This window comes from Buteo buteo, chromosome 9 (genome assembly GCF_964188355.1).
Source record: "Buteo buteo chromosome 9, bButBut1.hap1.1, whole genome shotgun sequence".
In the NCBI taxonomy this organism is placed as follows: domain Eukaryota; kingdom Metazoa; phylum Chordata; class Aves; order Accipitriformes; family Accipitridae; genus Buteo; species Buteo buteo.
This window is the reverse complement of record NC_134179.1, coordinates 30,664,328-30,684,649: the sequence shown is the minus strand read 5'-3', so window position 1 is coordinate 30,684,649 and position 20,322 is coordinate 30,664,328. Positions and strand designations below refer to the sequence as shown.

Here is a 20,322-nt window from a genome sequence, read left to right as displayed (position 1 = left end):
GCCTACCATGAATGTATGTCCTTTGCTTCTCGCTTAAGCCTCCCATAGAGATTCACTTCTACTCAGTTTTGCTACTCCGATACAATGGAGCTCTCTGCAGATAGGGTATGGCCTGCCTGGGAAGGAGGCAAACTTTAAGGGCCAGCTGTGGCACGAACTAGCTGAGGAACAAAGGACCACCACAATGTTCACCACACTGTTCTCCATTGCGAAGAACATTCTTTGATCTAGTCTTGTTCCTTTACAGTCCTGCGTTTCTCCTGTTAGGTATGCTGGGTGAGCAATCTGGAGTGGGGCGATGGCAGTCACGTCTCATTGCAGGATTAGAGCTCACAGATGCGCAGTAGAGCAGATTAATACGACTTTTATTAGGTATTTTTCAAACTGAAGATCAGTAAACAAAACCAAATCAAACCAAACAAAAATAACCAAATCAAACCAAACAAAAATTGTCAGGGGAAACCCCCCCCCAGCTAGCTCTCCCAAAATAAAGCCCTTCTCCCCAAGCTTGCAGCTGCCCTGGGGAGAGAATGACAGGGCTACCAACATAACAAAGGTTAACGATGTAATGCAACATGCAAGGGAATTGTGCTTGCACGGTGCAATAGTAGCAATAAATGCATCAGAAGCACCGAGCGCAGCAGACGATTGCAGATGGTGTGCTTGCTCCTCCGTGCTCTTACGACTCAGCTGCGCCGGGGCGGAGGCCTGCCCCAGCTTTCCTAAACAGCTGCAAGGATTGCAACCGTGCTGCTGGAGCCGCTCCGGCTCTCCCAGGTGGTTTCTCTTTCCATTCAAGACCTGTGTGGGGAAAAACCCAAGAGCTGTGAGGCTCCTCTTGGCTTTAACTTCTGCCGCCGCTGTATTAACCGGGTAGGTAACCTGCAGTAGGTCTGTAAGTAAACGAAGGCTGAAACGCGGGAGGCCTTGCTCAGGCAGCCGGAGGAGGACGGGGCGGCAGCGCCTGGACCCTCCACCCTTGGCTTGCCCTGGCAGGGACCCGGCGGGTCCAGGTGAGCACCCCCGGCCCTTCGCTACCAGGGCGGCCGCCTCTGCCAGCCCGGCAGCCTGGCTGCTTGCCGGGCCGTGCCTGCAGCCTCCGCCGCCCGGCCCCGGCCCCGGCCCCGACCCGCGGGCGCTCCGCGGGGCCGGCCCGGCCCGGAGGAGCCGCGGGGCGGGGTCAGGCCGCGCTCCGGGCCGCCGCCGCCCCCGGCGGGAGGGAGGGGATGGAGGGAGGGAGGGACGGAGGGGGCGGGGGAAGCGCCGCAGTCGGTGTGAGGAGCGAAGTAGGGGCAGAAACTTCTCCGCCGGGAGCGCCGAGGAGGGCAGAGTCCTCGGGGCTCCGCGGACAGGTAAGGCGGGGGGCGGCGGGTTGCCAGCCCCCGGCAGGGAGCTGCCGCGCGTCTGCCCGTCTGTGGTGAAACCTGTCCCCCGCCGTTCAGCCCGCGGCCGCGGGACGGGGTCTGGCCGCCTCCGGGCTCCGCGGCGCTCCTGGCGGCCCGTCCGGCGGGTCCCGCCGCCGCCGCCCCCGGGCGTGAGCTCGCCTCCCCGCCCGGCTCCGCGGGGCGCGGCCGCTCCGGCCTCCGGCGCCGCCGCACAAAGAGCCGCGGGCGCGCACGGAGCCGCGTCCCGCGCGGGGCTCGGGGGGGCGTGTGTGTGGTTTTGGGGAGGGGGGATCCTGCCCCGAGCCGCCGAAGGAGGCGCGGCTGGGGCCGCGGGGGGGGGGGGGGGGCTGCCGAGCGGCGGCGGCCGCCGGGGTCCCCGGCTCCGGGCGCTCTCCCCGCCCCGGCTGCTGGGGCCGGTGCCCGTCAGGGACAGGCGGGACACCCGGGCTGCTCCGGAGCCCCCGCGGCGGGGCTGGCAGCTGCCACCTGCGGGTGGCCGTGCCCGGCTCCGTCACGAGTGTTTCCTGGGGAAGCTCGCTCCGTCAGAGGTAGTCCTCGCAAGGCGGGGCGCAGCGGTGTGCGAAAACGCGGATCGAAATTTTAGCAAAACGAGAAGATGCGCTGTCGCAGATCTTCGTTTAAAGGTGGTTGCGGGAGCGAACTTTCAAAGTAAGGGGTAAAGAAGGGAAGTGGTGTGGTGAACAGTGAAAATCTCGGAAGGTCAGGATTGCGGAAACAGTGTGAAGTCTAGTGAAGATGGTTTGATGATTTTTGTACCAGGTTTTAATAACGTGGAGTAAATTTTGCCTTTTTGTGTGTCTGCAGGGCTCTCGTCATTTCCCAAGAGAGCTGCGTGTATGAATCCAAGGGTGCCATGCTGGGCTCCCTGCACATCCAGAACTCTCACTGAAATTAATTTAACGTTTTGTTTTAAGTTAACAGCGGGATTAATGGTCATTTTCTTTAATCAGCTTTCAGTAAAGCTATACAAGAAAATCCCACTGGAACCGTTGGGATCTTTGTATATGCAAAGAATGTGAAAGGAAACCAGTACTTTGTATGACCTTTTTTATCTAACTTAACTTACAATAATATGCTTTTATGTTTTTGGCGTGAGTCAAACTTACAATCCTGCAAATATTTCTCTATGTATTTGGGTTTACTTCTGTGACCGGTCCCTGTGAGAGGCATCGGCTGGTCCCAGAGAGGCTTGCTTTCTCTAGTTGGGGGAGATACAGACATCTTGCTCTGGATGCTTTTGCACTAGGATGAGCTGCTCTGGTCCCATTGCCCCCTCTCCCTTATGCCGGTTCACCTGACTTTGTGGAAAGCCAGCTCTGGGAGCCAATGTAGCAAAAAGCTAACCCAGCCCCAGAGGGTTTTTTTGCAGCTTTGGCTTCCCAGAGGAGAGTATGGGAGAGCTGCTGAGCCCCAGTGCCATGCGGAGAGGGCAGGGAGATATGCTGGGAGGAAGGGGAGGACCACCCTTACCGCTTCACGGTCAGATGAGTGTAGCAGGGCTGAAACTACACTGTCGGGTTATGATTGTACTTTGGGTGGTTTAAACTGGCACAACCTGGTGTTGCCCTGGCAGCCATTGCCTACCTCTGCCTCTTTTCCCCGTTCATGCCAGCACAAACGCTTATGCTGCCCTGGGGTGAACTGGATCTAGGCACTGAGCAAAACCCAGATTTAATTTTAACCTGGATCAATTCCATGATTTGGTTCACTTGGGGGGTAAGAGAAGAGGAAAGAGGGTGTGGAGAGGGTAGGGCTGCTTTTTTAAGCTGGCAAAACTTGATATTGCTGCCAAAACTGCTTGTGGAGCTGCAGTGTGACTGTAGGTGCTCCCAGCTGCCTCTCCCCCTCCCTGCCTCCCCCTGGGAGCCTGTCCAGTAATTCTGCATGTAGCCTCGGGAGCCTTCTCTCCCTGGGTAAAAATGAGCCTTTGCAAATTAATCCATTAAGTGTAATGGAGTAGTTTGTAACAGAAAAATTAAGCAAGTGCCCAAGTGTTTGCATAATTGTTGCTTTGGACAACAGTAAACACTGTGGATAGCACAGCACAATATGCAGGGTTTTGTAAAAAGTGTGTGAGTTTGTAAGCTCTTACTGGCTTTTGCTATTCTTCGCAGTGTGTCAGTCTAGCACTTAATGCACAGGGTGAGCCAGAAGTTTTGCAGGCTGTCATGACACTTTTAGTAATAAGTAATTATCACATGGGCTTGTGACAGGAATGGGTGCTGATCCGCCAGGTGAAATAAGCTGCATGTGTTTCTCAATCCTGGAGCTGGTTGAAAAGTAGAAGCTAGTTCCCAGTGTAAGGCAGCAAAGCCCTTGCTGCAGCAGCAGAGGAGGAGTCTGTCCTTTTCCTTCCTGGTTATACCATCCCAACGTGTTGCTTGTGCTGGCTCTAGTGGGTGTGAGTCAGATCAGGTCACTGATCAGGCTGAAAATTAGTGCTCACAATTGAAAAAACCATCAATATACTGACTGAACTGCTCCTGTTTCAACACTTTTAATAGCACGGCCTGAAGACAGGAGGTGGAAATCTATGGCCAGAGATGGAGGATGCTGTGAGATACCCCCTGCCCCTCGCCTTTTAGTGGCAGTGTATTTTTAGATGATGATAAGTTGTTCCTTCCATTCTCTTTATTGCAGTCCCTTAAAAAGCTGGCAAAAGGTATTCATTTGGTGCTCAGGTCATGGGGAGCACTCACTGTCTCATGTTAGATCCCTACTGTAAGTATTCTGACTGTATGGAAGTAATAACTTGCTGCAAGTGCAAATGATAATTAGTTCTTATTACTTGTTACCTACAGAAGAGAGGTAGGCCATATGTTTGCATGCAGACCTCGACAGTATTGATTTATGGTGTTTGGGCAGCCTTCTCCTTGGGTCACAGTGCAGCTCATCATGGGGCTGACCGAGTTGGTTGAAGGACTGGGTTTTACTTGTTTTTCATTGCAGTGTGTTTCCAAAACCTGCATTTGTTAGCCAGATCTAAGCTCTTCCATGCTCAGCTGTTGGCATTACCACCAAGTGCTGCTGAAGACCTCACTGAATCGTCTTCAGCGAGGGACCTGCAGAGAGTGATGTGGGTGCTTTGCACACTAACTGCACTAGTGAGCTCCCTGCGCTCTCTGTCCGCATTTGCAGTGACAAATTCAATTTAGACCTTATGTTTGAAAGTGTGTAGGCACATTAATAAGGATCCTTCATGCTGCTGTGGAACACCCATACAGATTGTCGGGGTTGCCATACCGTTTAGAGCCAATGGTGAGATTCTGATGGTGCCAAAGTGCATTGCTTCTGAAAATGGAATAATAATAATAGTAATGTAATGATAATGGAAGAGTTGCAACTCTCTCTGTGTATACTTTCAACTTCTCTGTGGTTTCTTTTACCCCTCTGTAAAGTAGATTACAGCAACACAAAGTAACGCACTGGAAAGGTTTGGACAAATGCTACCAATGAGATTATAATAAATTCCTTCACTGTTATATTATAAAAAGCCTGTTCTTGATTCAAAGACGGAAGATTTTCCCTGGTGGATTGTGGATAGTTTATAGCTTTCCCTCCCCTCCCAAAAGCAAATGTGTTGTATTGTGTTACCACAGAAGTATATGCTTACTCCTCTTCAGCTTTTTCAGGTTTGTGATGTGCCTTTGTATATGTGCCTTTAATAGCAGTTGTGAAGCTTGTAGTTCATTGCCTGGGATAGCATAGCTGAAAATAGGTTTTACTGTTGGTGGTTAATTAAAATATGAGCACTTTTCTGGACTTTGTTTTTATTTCTTGTGGACCATGATTAAATGTTGGAGTATCTAGATTTAGAAGTGTTCCTACTATCTATAGACGTTGAGATAACAATTTCCTGCGTGATAGCACTGCCTCCTTTCTTCTTTAGAAATGTTTGTTTATTTCTTTATTTTAAAATCAATTATTTGAAAAAGAGTAATAGAGTAAGAGTAATAAATAGGTTGCATGTGCTTTTGTTTTATCATATTTGCCACAATCAAATGCACTGTGATATACAGTGTGCAAAGCAAATAAGTGATATTGAGAAGCCTGAGAAGTTTTGAGGTCATGGGGTAGATCACAGCAAAGGAAGCAAGTTTGCTTTGCTTTAGATGTAATTCTTATCACTTATCTTTACTTCTTCATTCCTTTCATGGTTTGTCAAGTTTGTTTTTTCTTTCCTTAGTATAGGGTTTCTTATTTCTAGGATGTATGTGCTTATATCCCAAACATCAGGGAGGTATGTTTCTCTGCAAACAAAAGTGATATCATTCCAGGGGATGAAGGGTGAGAATAAAACCCTCACCAGGTGCTCACCTGCTGAGTAAACAGTGTCTTCTCTGTTGTGGGCACTTCGTACCTTGCTGTTGGGACTGGGTCTGCTTGTGCCTGGGCACAGCATTATGGAATAGCACTCTGGCTCCTCTTTGCTCACCCGTGAGCTCCTTTTCCCAGTGTGATGCTGTGACTATGGCTGGGTCAGAGAGCTGTGGGGTTACGCAGTCGCCCACTGCTCACGTGTCTGTAGTCTGTCAAAGTCGATGGTGATGAAGGAACGCCGCTGCAACGTGCCAGCGTGCCAATGAGCTGAAGGGAGTCTTGATTTTGAAGGTACCAGAATGTCCCTTGGCTGCTTTGTCGCTTGTTGTGCTGTGTTGTTTGCTAATGTGGTTTCCTACTTGCTGGCCTGCATCTTAATGGAGTTCTTCAACCACGCTAACTGATTGTGATAACTTTTGCCTGTCTAGACAGGGCCTTACTGTGTCTGATTAGATCCCAGCCTTGTGGCGTGCATCGCTGCCTGTTTCTTATAAATGCCATGAAGGGGGGGGAAAAAAAGTGCATGTTAATAGTACTTAGTCTGGTTTTTTGCTTTGCAGTGTTAGTATAAAATGTTTATAGATGTTTACTTTTTGCCTGGAGGATAATAGTTTTAGTCAGATGTCTCTAGGATCCAATTTAGAAGTGAACTTCTTATCTCCAATTAGGAAGGAGAAGACAAATGTTTTCTTTGAGGATATTAATTGGGGCTCCACTGAAGTCAGTCGCAGAAGTTTGTTGCTCACTTAAGTCAGTAACTTTTTCTCATATGTGTAAAGAAATTAATTTCTCTGAATCATTAATAAGAATTCAAAGCAGAAAAATTGTTCTTGCTGCTTATTTTTCTTCCTTACTGCTTTTTGGAAGTGAAATAAGTTGAATTTAACTTTGTCACTCTCAATATTTAAGCACTGTAGAGGAAAGGTTATATAAAATAATTTTCTACTGTAATTTAAAAAAATGATTTTTTTTATTGGTATCGAGTTTTAGAGGAAACCAATCTTTATGAAGTATAGGGTTTGAGATAAATTTGGGGTGGCAATAGGGTCTCTCTTGTCTTTTTCTTCTATGCCTTCCCCAGAAAAAGAGGGATTCAGATTTTAAAGTCTCTTAATTAAAAAAATAAAAAACCATCTTGGGAGAAGAGATGAACTCCTAGTTTTGATTCGAAAAGTAAATCAGAAGGTAGTACAAATGTGCATGCTTTTCAGTAGCTCTTATTAGTGCTTTAAACTCTATCATGGTAGCAACTGCTTCTGTTTTCTTTGTACTGTTAGGATGGATTTAGACTTAGCGAAGAAAGGATACATGTCAAAGAAGTTAGCAGACCCTTCTGGTGTCTCACAGGAATGGGAAGTAAGACTACATTTTTTGGAGCTGGGAAAAGCAGTCCCAGCTCAGCTTGTGTGCAGTGCCTGCCCAGAGGAAATTCCTACTTTATAGCGAGAAAGTGGCCAAGGACTAGAGCATATTATTCTAATTAAATCATTTAGATTGCATCATCATCATCATTTGAAAGGCTCTGTGCATCTTCTCTGAGTATAAAAATGGGAGTTATAGACATGTTCTGCAGGGGCACTGAAGAGTTTGGATACTTACGTGCCGAAATGTCTTGACCAGTTGATGCTGTAATGTTTAAATTGCTGATTTGTTTTGATATTAGTCACTTGAAAATGCTCTTAAAAACTATATCTCTTCAGAGGTAGAAGGCATTAACCTATTTATGCGGAATTAGTTTCCTTTATGAAGCACCACAATATTAACAAAATAGCTTTTAAAAGGAAACACTAAATGCAGCTCTATAAAAATGGGACATTGACCTCTCATTCTAGTTCAAGAACCCAGTCTGCTGCGGAAAGACTGAGTCCCAGATCTGGAGCTGATGTTGGTGTAGCCGTGCTCCTGCTGCAGACCATTCCTTTAGGCCAGTAGGTGGAAGTTTTATCTTGACTGCCCAGAGATGCAACCTGCCCATAGGTACAGAGAGATCGCGTTTTAACGTGGTAGTGGTGCCAATAATTAGTGTATAATTGTCGTGATTTCTAATAGAACTATATCACAATTTTAGTGTGAGAGATTTGGCAGTGTTAACTTGTGTGATCATTGTATATATGACAGCAGAAAGAAGAGAAACTTGAACCATCAAGATACCATTGTTTGGAATACAAAGCTTGTTAAGTAATTATATACTTTCAAGCTTTACCAACTGACTGCGAGGCATCTTGTTTGAAACAAGAAACTGTTAAAATAATTTACTTTTTTCTGTGGTTTTAAACCTTGAACTAAAGTATTTTGTATATATTCCCCTTTATCAGATCTCCAGGGGGAAAATATTTGCTTAAAGATGTTCAAGTTTTCAGATAAGTAACACATTGCTTAGTTTCAGGCATTTCAGTGTAAATTAATGAAGTTGAAATTGTCAATAAATACATGCCTGTGTTGGGTTGGACTTGGTCTGAATGTGAGCTTTCTAAAATCATTCTCATTGTGCTACAAGGGATCTTATTAGCTTGATCCTCACGCTTCTTCCATCCAAGATGCATGCAGGCTGATGTTCACCTCCATCCCGCTGCGCACCAGGAGGCATAATCGGATCCAGTTCGAAGGGATCGCCCTTCTGTGAGCTTTTGTTTCCTGTTGCCAAACAAATGCATCGTCTGACTCTCTATAGTCCCCTTTAGTTGTCTATTGTATTCAGCTGGCTGGAGGAAGAATAGGCTATATGGGAGATGTCTGCCCCTGTTTTTTATTCTCAGTGTTATCTCCAACTCAGTATCAGCTTTTGAGGAAAGTGCTAAAAAAGGGAAGGAAAGTCCTAGCCTGCTGTATACATGCAAGCAAGAGGGCATATTGTTGCTGGAAGTCCAGTGAGTTTTTCTAACACTTTGATTCTCAAATTTGACAGCAGTTAGTTATTTCTGCAGGAGGAATACATGTGCTCATTTAACTGCATCTGCATCACACTTTTTGCATGCAAGCTTTGAAGTTCCAGTTGTGATAGTACTGGTGCTAAAGCCAGAAACTGATGGCGGAACAGATACCATGCTGGTTGTTTGAGATTCATTTTTGCTGACAAAAAAAAATAGTCAGTGTCACCTGACAACAGTGATTTCAGTGTAGCTATTTAGCCACATAACTGTGGTCCCCATTTGGCATCCTATACCTGTAAAATCCTTCCTATATGGAAAAATGTTAAATGGTGCTAAGTGCTATTATGCTCTTTCATTATCACAGAGCACAAATAGCACCTGAAAAGCTAAGTTACTATAAATAATTATAAGGTGGTTGTTCTTAAAAAGTGTAATTACTCATGCTGACTTTTCTTTTAAGCTCCCACTTTGTCTGGGTTTTCAGGACCTCATGTTCATGGTCTTGCTATGAATCTTTCCCCCTCCTTTGGTATTTTTTCATTTGGCGAGAGTATAATTTTTGTTGCTGCAAGTAAAACCACTTTGCCTTAACTAAGTGCATTGGGCTCATAGAGTTCTGAATTGAGGGACAATTTTTAAGTTGTATCACAATCCAGTAGTTAACAGCAATAAAGGGAAGTATCTGCACAACACTCATGATACTCTCCCCTCTGTAAGGTTTATCTGTTTATACAATGCCAGTAATGCATTGGAATTTCGATAAAAGAAGATGCTGCTAGCAGGCAGCTTAATCTAGAAGTATCCCCCTAGGATAATATAGATTGCAATTGGTAATAGGGATTGAACAGGGTTTTAGCATGTCATATCATGGCTGTGATTTTTATTTTTTGTAATTGCTCTGCAGGCTTCTGGTTTTCTCTGCATCTGTGACTTACTTGTCTCAAGCCAGGTCAAGGACAGCACAACATTACTAAGATTATTAAGATTCATCTTATGACTGGCAAAGTGATAAAACTATTACTTTTAAATTTGCAATTGAGTTGACATTTCAGGGACATAAAGTGATGTGAACTTTGATTCTCGGCAGTCGTGATGTAGGCTACTGATATGTGTTGACACTCCCTTCTTGTTGAGCAGATTTGTTGTAGTTGGCATATTATTGCTAATAGCGCTCAAATTCCTCACAGTGGTCCTGTCCTACCTTTCCTCTTGTTATGAACAACCAGTTCCTAGGCTGGCAGCAGGCAGGGAAATTGTAGGGTGGTGGGCAACTAACTCTTATATCAGCTACTTGAAAGTGTGCAATAGGTAACAGCAAGGCCTAATTAACAGCTTCACTTGCACCATTGGGAAGTATCTACATGTACAGAGGAGTCTTGCAGTCTGGTCAGGGTTGCCTTGATTATTTTACTGGGTATTGTGGACACCTGAACCCCAGTAAAAATACTGTGTATCTGAACTGTGTATCTGATTACTTCTCCAGAATCAACCCCTTAACAGCCATCACAAATAATTAAATGCAATGTGTCTTCCTAAGGACCAGGTCAGATGAGGTTTGAATTCAGATGATGAAATCTGTGTTTTTATCTTTTTCTTTCTTGCTGTCTGGTCCAAACAGAAGTAGGAAAAAGGAGAGCTGTGCTTTTTTTTTTCCATTATTGAGAGAGAGACTTCACCAGAGCACCTATCTGAAATAAAGTCAGTCCATATCGGTTGCTTTCGAAACTCTGACTTGGGAACATCCTTTCATCAGTAGTAAAGACTTTACCTTTTTACCTACCCTCTATTATTATGAACAAAACTACTTTTTGTTGTTGTCTGTGGTACTGACATGAGCCTAGAACTGCAATGAAATGATGAAAGGAATATAGAACAAAATAGGAAACTTGGGACCAGTACTCATGTGCTGCTTTATTTGCTGAGGCATAGCTCAGGTATCACTTACTTGCAGAGTGTTTGTTTCCTCAGTAACAAAAGGTGGGTGTTAGTATTTTCTACCTTTCTGAGGTGATGAAATCTGCTTCATTTTGTAAGGTAGTAGAAGGCCCTCAGAAGAAAGATACCAGATGCATGTATTGTTGTTTAATCTTCCTGTTGAGGTATGCAACGATATTATCATCAGTACTGTCTAATGAAGGAAAAGAAAGATTTGGATGTTATAGTAGCATAATCAATGCTCAACAATTAACGATGGCATCCTTAAAGTAATTCTTTCTGAAGTGTTGTGTTTTTTCATAATGCTACCCAACCTGGGTCTTTCAGGAATGTTTTTCTTCATGTTTTTTTCTCTGTTGGGAGATACCTTCTAGACATCATCTTTCTCTCCTCTATTTCTTTTGGATCCTGACAGCTTCTACATTTGGTCATGGAAAAGACATTTCCCACAGCAGAGAACTACATTAGAAAAACAAATCACCGAACAGTTGCGGTTCTCTTGTTTGACAGTTTATGGAGCAAATGCTGGCTATGCACCATTTAGCATTCTCCAAGACAAAGTACCCACACAGTGCTGCCAATTTCATTAGAGAGCTACACCAGCTACTTTTAAAATTTGGTCCTGTTTACATAGGAATTTCAGTTTTACTACCATACCCATCAAAAGGTTATTGTCTGCACACAGGGAGTCACTGTTTTTAGCAAATCTGCCTATAAATCTAAGTAACCAGTAATTAAATGGAAGTCTGAATACCAGGCGAGGAATAAAACTGAGGGTCTCCCTGTGGATTACAAAGTTATGCTTAGCATGGCCTGGTTTTAAGCACCAATCAGCCAAAAAAAAATTGTAATTCATCATTAGGACCTACCTTTCCAAGAAACCAAAAGTTAAATTTCAACAAAAGGCAAGAGATGACTCAAGGAACAAAATAGTCACCACGAAGTAATGGTTTCTTTTTCCTCTCAAAGAAAGGTAGCTGGAATTGGTGCTGCTTTTCCAGTTCACAACACACATGGGAATAAAAGCTGGGTGCCTGGAGATGGTGTCAGGGAAAAGTATGTCCAAAAGCTTTGTTTTCTCTGTTCAAGCATCAGCCTCGCACTGGTCCTCCACATCTATCTGCTTTCTCCCTTTACTCCCATTTCCATGGCTCAAGATCCACAACAGGACCTCAGCAGGTTGAGAAGCAGGGTACAGAGTTCACATACTATACACATGAATTATATGTCCACAGTGTATCAGGCTTTGCCAGAATCTGTCTGCAGCCAAGACATAATGTATAGCAACGCTTTTTTAATGAGGAACATGCGTCTGTTACACGTTTAGCAGAGGATATTTCTGGAGCAGTGTTAAGAAAATATGCTTTGGTTTTACAGTCCCATACCCCTCTGTCTGTCTGTAGAGATGTCATTTTTGAGTCAAAGACCAGACACGAGGGCTTTCAAAGGCTGTAAGTCTTAAAGCTGGATAGAAGCCTGGCAGCTCTACCCACTGTAAATGCGGTGTAAGTCTCATCATCCACTCCTTTGCTCCCCCACCCAATGCACTAAACAGACATGCTGTTCAGAGGGTTAAGGAAGTATTTCCAAAGAAACACTTGAATAAAAATGCTGTTTTGTTTAAGAAATCTTGCGCAAATGTGTAAATTCCTAATTTTCAATAGAAAAGCTGTTGTAAAACAGTGTACTTCAAAGCTAAAGTCAAGTGTATTGGTTTAGTTAGACTGTCATTTCAACACCTTTCATAGCCTTCAGGTGAAAAAACTTTGTTTCTGTGTCAAAACATTGACACTTGAGTCAAAAACTGGCCTGAAATGTTTTTTGTTAGGTTGATAATGCAGGTAGTGGGTATGAATGGCCCCAAGATTGAAGTCAAGGCTTGAAGACAAAGCTGTGAGCATGACGGCAGCTCCCTCTGCGTGTTGTGGTAAAGGCAGCCGGGAACAAGCTCTGCCTGTGTTTTGAGCCAGCATGAAGCATTGTGAACACTGCCAGCATGTGCCGAACCCAAGGTAATGGCAGAGAGCTAAAGGTGATGTCCCTGCGGCTCAGCAGAGTTTATTAGTTTGGCCCAGAGCCACGCTAAGTGTTCAAAAGGCTTTTGGTTATCTCTGAGTGTGGGCAGGGATTCCTTATGTCTCTTCAGAACAAGTTTGAACCTGTTGGCATCATAACCTATAGACATATCCTGTGAATCTGCATCTTTGATGAGAGGAAACTAGCATCATTTAGGATCTTGCCCGTGCCTCTCTTTGACTGCCTTTGAGTTTAATTGATTTTTTTTTTTACCTTGCAAAGCTTGCCTCACTGTGTAGAAATATTAAAAGAGGAAGAGGCAGTTAGTTTCTGTTTTGGTGGCCATCTAAGTCCAAAACACCAAAAGATCTTTTCTGGACTGTGTTTCACCTTCTTCATCAAGCTTTCTTTTTTGAGCCCTGTACCTGTAGACTCAGCGGTCTTCAGTATAAAGCTTCTTGGAAGCAGTGTTTGCATGTGGGAAGGAGACCGTGAAGCTTTTGAATCAATGCAATCACTCCCTTCCCTATATGCAACTGAGGGCTCCTTTGTTTCCTCTGCTACCTTGGTCTGTCTTGGAGAGAGCTTTTGGAGAAAGATACAATGGTATAAACATTTTTTCTGTTGTCCGTGTCTAGCCATCTTGTGCTTCAGGCCCTGTCTGCTTCAGCTGTGCTTGGACAGCATGCTGCAGGTTCCTCTGGGAATGGTTGCCAGATGACCTGAAGAGGAAGAGGTGCCAAGGAGACCTCCTTAGCTGTACAGTAGAAAGTTGCATTGAGGGAATGGTGGCTTAAAGCAAGTTAAAGACAGAGGTGTCATCCTCATCACAAAGTACTAGTCCAGGGCGTTGTGTTGAAGCCAAGAATCAGATGATGCAGAATTCACATTTGCTCAGGATTCCCATGGCTCTGTCAGTTAAACAGCTGCAGAGAAGACCGCTAAGAGCGATGGCACTGAAGGGTTTCCCATGAGGCATCCTACTTGGATGACTTGCAGGAAGCAGCCGTCTCCATGGTGTCAGGAAGAAAGAGTTTTACTTGACTTAGACTTACCTAGGTCCTCGGTTCAGCAGTGTCTCTCTGGTTAGGCAGCAGAAGGCATAGTGCTCTACATGGAGAACAGGAGGGAAGATGCGTTCTTCCTCTCCATAAGAGGCGTTGAGGGTGAATCCCCCTTTTATTCTTGTTCACAGTTTGTGTACAACTTCTACAGCTCGCTTCTCTGCAAATTTCCCCATGGTGTCTTAGCTCTCACCTCTAGGACTACTCTCCATGGAGAAGTCGGCGTGTATGTGAGTGGCAGGCAAGTGTTGTCTGTGCAGTAAAGCAGCGGGAAAAGTTAGGATGAACCACTGCTGACTGAAACAAAGGTTTGTTTTAAAATGGGGGGAACCTCCTCACCCAAACCTCCAAACCATGTCGTTTAAATTTGTCTTCAGCAGATTAACAAGGGAGTGGTGATTAAGCATAGTTCCCACTGTCTTTCTGTCTCCCACTCAGAGCGAGAGGAGGAGGAATTGTGCGGAGAGCTTGTGTCAACAGTGCTAGTGACTGCTACGTGGTCTTAGGGGGCAGAAAGGATCTCGGGGAGGAAACGGATATTTACGTGGGCTGGTGGTGCGCCCATGTGAGGAATGGGTCACCCTTGCACCGGTTGCGTTGGGGTGGGAAGGTGCTGTAGGGGTGGAGATGGTGGCTCCTGCTCCTTGCTGCCTGGCCCAGGAAAGCCAGCCTGGCCCCGTCAGCCTTGCCCAGGAAACAACACCTTCCCCTGGAGTTCCCCATCCAGGAGAGCAGCTTTCTCCACCGGGAGCTGCAGTGATGGCCTGGTTTCTTCCCAGGCTTTGCATGTGACTTCGCATGATGGGGCTGGGGAGCAGTCCGGCGCTGCGTCGCGGGGGAGGTGTGCTGCGAAATCTGGAAATTGCGTAACGCCTTGTGCCCTTCAGTGCTGCTGGGGTGGCCACCAGCCCAAGCCCCTTGTCTAGCCCTTGGGCATCAGGGCTGGTTGCCCTTCCCTGGTGCTGCAGGTCACCCTCAAGTGTGGAGAGCTTCCCTGGCCGGCTCCTTCCTCCCACGGCTTCCCTGCCTCCCAGCCCGGGTGCGCTCGTGTGGCAGTACCTGCTCGTGTGGCAGTACCTGTTGGGTCTCATACCCCTCACCCCCAGCTGGCATCTGGGGAATCGAGCTCAAGGTGCTTTCTGTTCACTGCCTTCTCTAGCAGCAAAATAGGCCAAAGTGTGTTCAGGATGCTGTTCCAGTATGTATCAGAATACCTTGCAGTATTTTGCTCTACTAAATATTTTAAGGCTTTTACAGTTTGGCCTGTGTCAGGATAAAAATAAGTACAGGACTATCAGACTTTCCCCGCAGGACAAAAATTCCATTTTCCAACCACCTCTAATTATTTCCATTCTGCTGTCTGGAAAGGATCTGGAGACAATTTAGGAAGCCAATTTACAATTGACTTGGGAAAAAATTATTTACCCTCTTGAGCCTCCTTAGATGTGCAGCCAGTGACATGTGATCAATAGGAAATCTCATGCTCAATGATTTTGATGCTCACGGAAGGACCTCGAGACCATGAAACTTCAGCCTGGGTCCTGCTTACCTGTATGTGCAATTTTTGTAGCTGTGGCGGACCAAACTGTCCATTTGCTGAGGAGCTTTGTGCGGTGGGGAAAGTGGCGAAGGACCATTAAAAACACGAAAAGGGCGGCTGTGCCCCGTGAAACACCTTGTTGTGAGGTGCTTGGCGTGCCGTTGCCCGCTTCCTTCCCGTGGGAGCTGGGGTGACCTTGCAGCTCCTGGGCCCAATAGTGGTATCTCCAGGCGGCCTCGGGGTGCGCTCCCAGCTCCTGCGGTCCTGAGGGTGCCTGTGAGTAGCATCTGTAGTTCCAGCATCTGTAGCTCCAACAACCAAGGGAGGTACCGGGAAGGGTGCGTGGGCACCGAGCTACCGCTGCTCCAAGAGCTTTCTGTCTGATCCCTGCTCTGCAGATGGATCCAGATTTTTCTTTGGCTTTTCTTACATACCAGGGCTGCATACATCATCCTCTTTAATCCTATTAGGGCTGTGTTTAACTGGGGTTAGGATTTGTCACTAATGAGTGCGTTGAGGTTAGTAATTTTCAATTACACTTTTCTAACTCTCAATTAAAAAGGTGGTTGACTTTTTATATGGAGAATTTAAAAATTCTTTTTTTCATATAGGCTGGCTGCAAATTGTAAAATTGGGGCTCATGGGTGTACAGAATTAACATTCTTAAGAAATATTGTAAAAAGTGTTCTTCATGGTTAACATTTAGAATTTTATTTTAAGATTTTATGTGCTTTATGCTATGCTGGCAAATTGAAAAAATATTGAATCCTTATATGGAGAACCAACAATTTCCCACAGCCCTGCTTTTACAGTGCTGAACGCATTTCATTTTGTGTGTGATTTTCCCCAGTTGCCAACTGACTACATCATACAGTTTTTTTGGCTTATTCTTTCTGTCTTATGACCATCAGCAGATATTTTGAGTAGCATATTATAAAGCCACAGATCCTTTTTGCTGCTTTGGATTTCGCCTGTTACCACTGGTAATGGAAAAGATTTTATTAATTTTGTGGCATCAGTAAGCGTTTCAGACAAGGCTTTGCGAGAGCCTTTGTGCGTGACCCCAGCACTCGGTGCTGGTTGCCCTCCGCGTTGGCAAAGGAGGGATGCGTCTGACCGTCTCCAGTGCGTCCTTCAAAAGTAGTGCAAGATTGCTCTGGAGGGGGATGAGGAAAAAGATTGGTACTTGTAAACAGTTCAAGATGCTGTGCAAATCCTTCAGGATGATCTAAATGTTGAAGAGACGGAGCTGAATTTGAGGCGTACTGCTGAAGTTGAGAACGACTGGGGGAAGGAGGAGTTGGGACCAGGCACAGGGAGTGGTGGTAGTGGTTATAGAGACATGGAATATTCTTGTATGGCAAACTGGTGTTTTATGGAAACATAGACTGTCCGCTAGAAATTGACTTATAGAAATCGGGGGGGGGGGGGAGCAGGGAATAACACTGCTGGTCTGTTGCAGTTGTTGTAGGATTACATCTGGATTATTGCCTTCAGGTCTGGGCACTGCAGCAGTAGGAAGGAATATAATATATATCAACTATCAGGCAGTTCACAGCAGTCTAAAAAGTTTATGGTGTTTAGGACATTGTGTGTATTTTGGAGAGAGTTTGTAAGAGAGTAACAAATGATCACGTACTGAAGGCTGATTCAAGTGGAGTAAATCAAGATGTGAATGTGGGATAGCTTAGCTTAATGGTCATGGGGAGGGGGCTAACAGACTAATTGGCATACCTGAAAGCTATAACCCATGTGTGGAAGGGGCTATTACTTAAGACGCTGTAAGGGATTCCGAATGGTAAAAATTGGAAGTAGTAAGCTTAGTAGCAAGTTTAATCTGAAGAAGAGGAAAAGCGTCTTCACAGTCAGATCTCTCATGAGTAGTAGAGCATTTCTCTGGGGAAAGGATGGGAACCCTGTCCCTGGAGATGTTTAAATTTAGGCTATGCAGGACATCACAATACACATCGCTGGGAGGCAGCCCTTCACTGGTAGGGTGAGGATTGGCTGCAGTATTTGGCTGTCTGCAATGTTGTTATGATGAAATGTTTCCTGGAATGATATACGGGGGGTTTAGCACCATAAAACATTTTTGATTTTGTTGGTATAATGCTTGGGGTGAAAACATCTGTGATGAATTGTTGCTGTCAAATCTCTGAGCCAACGTTTTTATTAGAGAACATGTCCTGCAAGATCTCCATGTGCACAGTTATCTGTGTGGAGAGGGTGTCATCCAAGGCCAATACTGGTAGATTATTCACTAAACCTTGTATTGTATATGGCAGTGTGTATTGAGGGCTAAGAAGAATTGTAAAGGGTGGCTTTTATTGCTGCTTTCAAATTTACCTTTAGTCAGTTGCTTTTGTCCTTTTGTACTTTATGAATGTTGAATCCCAGTTGCACAGGAGAGGAGATATTAATTGCCATTCACTGAATTCAGACTGAGACAATTCTTAATCAGTGGCTACTCCTTACTTGTATAAAACTCATGTAGGAATTAAGACATTCAGCCTGCCAGCTATGAAGAGTAGCAAATAGGGCTGAATCATCACAAAAAGTGTCTGGGTTATTAAAATACTTATCTTTTACTACTTCTTTTTCCCGTTCACAAGATCATAATAAAAGATTTTTCCAGTTTCTGAGCTGTGCTCGACCAATAAGGCCATTTAAACATTTTGTTTCTTCTAAAACAATTTACTTTGGTTTGGAACAGTTCTTTATTTCCTCTGATCCACATGCTGACATTGTTTTTATTTCTTGCAGTATTTCGTGTTTCTCTGGGACTTCTGTGTTGTAGGGAAGACAGTCTCCCAAATAAAATATGTTTGGTAAATACTTCAAACAGCTATGTGGAGCTAACTGGTTTTGGATATTGGGATAGGAGCCTGACATTAACTTTTTGTTCACTTGCATTCTCTATATCCTCTTAAGATAGGAGGTTCTTACTGTGCGGTTATCTTCCTCAGCCAGAGATCTTTTTGTGAGGAACTTTTACGTTTTGCTGACAGCTTTTTCTATTCATCTCTATGGATTTCTTTGTAGAATTGCTGTAGTTGAGGTTGGTTGTGTAGTAGAAGCTGAATTTGTAATACATCCTTTACTATATTGCACTTAGTATTATGGTACGAAGTATTACTGATAATTTGTTAGTCATTGTTTCGAGTAAAATTTTTTCCATTCATTATTGGCACATTATTGTAAGTATATATTTTATTGTACTTATTATTGTATGTATTAGTGATATACACACATTTATAATACTTACAGGTATATATAAAATACTTATAGGTATACATAAAAGATAGGAATGATTAAATGGTATCCTCAGAAGTCCATGGGAAGCTTATGGGGGAGCTGTGTCAGTAAAGGTACAGCAAAAGTTCTTTCTGCTGTATCTTATCCTGGTTCCTGCCATGCTTTCTGGACTGGTGTTGGAGAAGAAGCCATAATCTCTGAAGCTTTAAGCGCTAAACCCTGAAAAGCTCCAAGTTTGTGGTTTAGCCATGTGAGTTCTTTGCTATCACATGGATAATAGACATTCCCTTTTGCATTCCCTGCATAAAAAGCAAGTCAACTGGAAGCATGTTTGTATTAAGTCACATCAGAGTTATCATCTGAATTAAGGCTATATAATAGGTCCTTTAAGTGTACAAAAAGGTCAGATTTTTTTTTTTAGTTCAGATATAATTTGACAGCTCTGTTAAAATTACTGTTTTATTTCATGTGAATGAATTGGAGTGTGGTTAATCTGTATGCATCTTCATATACAACTGAAAACTTCTGTATGGAATTTAGATAGATAAGGTTCCAGGAAATGAGAACGAGCCTTAGATGTGAATGACTGTAAACATGCTTAAAGAGTCATTCTGTAAGAATTAAATAAAGCTTAATTCTCCTGATTTTTTTTCTTTTATAGAACACAGCAAACAGCATAATTTGAGCCCTAAAATCCAGATGCATATCATTGCAATGCTTTGCTGCTTTGTAGTAATTCATGGGCCATGCTACTTTACATAGTGAGATAATAAATGCTATGCAAAAAAAGTCAACAAAACAGAATCTCCAACAGCCAGAAACCTCTGGAGAGGTTTTTTAGTGGGTGAGGATTTTGTGTCCTAGCTGATTTGGAATAGGAAGTGATGTCTTTGACTTGAGGTCACTGCTCTGAAGGCAGGGCACCAATTCCCTGGAGTTTTTGCTGTGATAAAGCCTTTTAGTCCATCATCCTTCAGCAAGTGAATGTTGACACTCTCTGCCTGTCCACATGGTAACACTGCTTTTTCTGATGCATCCTTTTATATTTTTAATTATAATAGTGGCTTTAGCTGAATGAAACTATTGGTTCTTCCAGTGAGCCCAGTATATACCCAGCGTTAAGTATGTGACTACTTCCAGTGATTTAGATGGTAGCAGACTTGTGCCTAGGATTATGTCCATGTACACTAGCCTCTCTGGTTTAAAGCTTGTGTGACAGAAGAATATCAGCTTGTTATCCAGTTTAGCAGTCTCATTTGGTTTTATACTTTCTTTGCAAAAAGAAACACGTTTCACTTTGAGTGTTTTGTTGTTCTTGCGGTTGTTGATTGGTTTATTTTTACTTTTGCAGGCAAGTAAGTGTTGTAATTAGAGTCGATAACTTCTTTGCTTTCGGTTTCCCAGAAACATATTAAACATATTAATCTCCCGAAGCTGTTAATCTATTCCATTAAGCTTTCCTGATGCATCCTTTCTTTTCTTGATTGTGGATGTATTTTTTGATATTTGTTGTTAAGGCTGCATGCAGTTTTAGGTTTCTTTGAAACCACCAAGATAGTGGCTTTCTTTTGTATTAAAGCCCACTTTGCAAATGGTTGGAATGGGGTCTGGTACAAACCTCCTCATTATTTTTTCAGGTTTTTAACAGGTTTATATTATACTATATATTTACCTTTTTCTGCAATGCAAAACCTTAGAGGAGGCAAATTTCTGAATTCTGAAACATGCTCTTAATGCTTCATAAATGGCAATAAAGACGGGTTGTGAGGTGTATGTGGCATGATCATGTCAATGAGGCTGGGCTTTTTTATTGTTTTGTTTTGGGGGTTTTCATTAGTGCTTCCTCAAGTGGAATTCTGCAAGTTACAACTCAGAATTTAGTCTAAACTTGTCAAGTAACAAAGTAATCTGTTCAG

General features: G+C 44.0%; 1 protein-coding gene across 4 annotated transcripts in view; it reads left to right on the top strand.

Annotated features, from left to right (window-relative positions):
- The first annotated feature begins 1,244 nt into the window (after positions 1-1,244).
- The window catches only part of TIAM2 (TIAM Rac1 associated GEF 2), a 175,320-nt gene continuing 156,242 nt past the window's right edge, over positions 1,245-20,322 (top strand). For all 4 annotated transcript variants that reach the window (XM_075035945.1, XM_075035948.1, XM_075035942.1 and 1 more), the window contains exon 1: positions 1,245-1,352. The gene's annotated coding sequence lies outside the window, so the exon portion shown is untranslated. The remainder of the gene's footprint in view (positions 1,353-20,322) is intronic.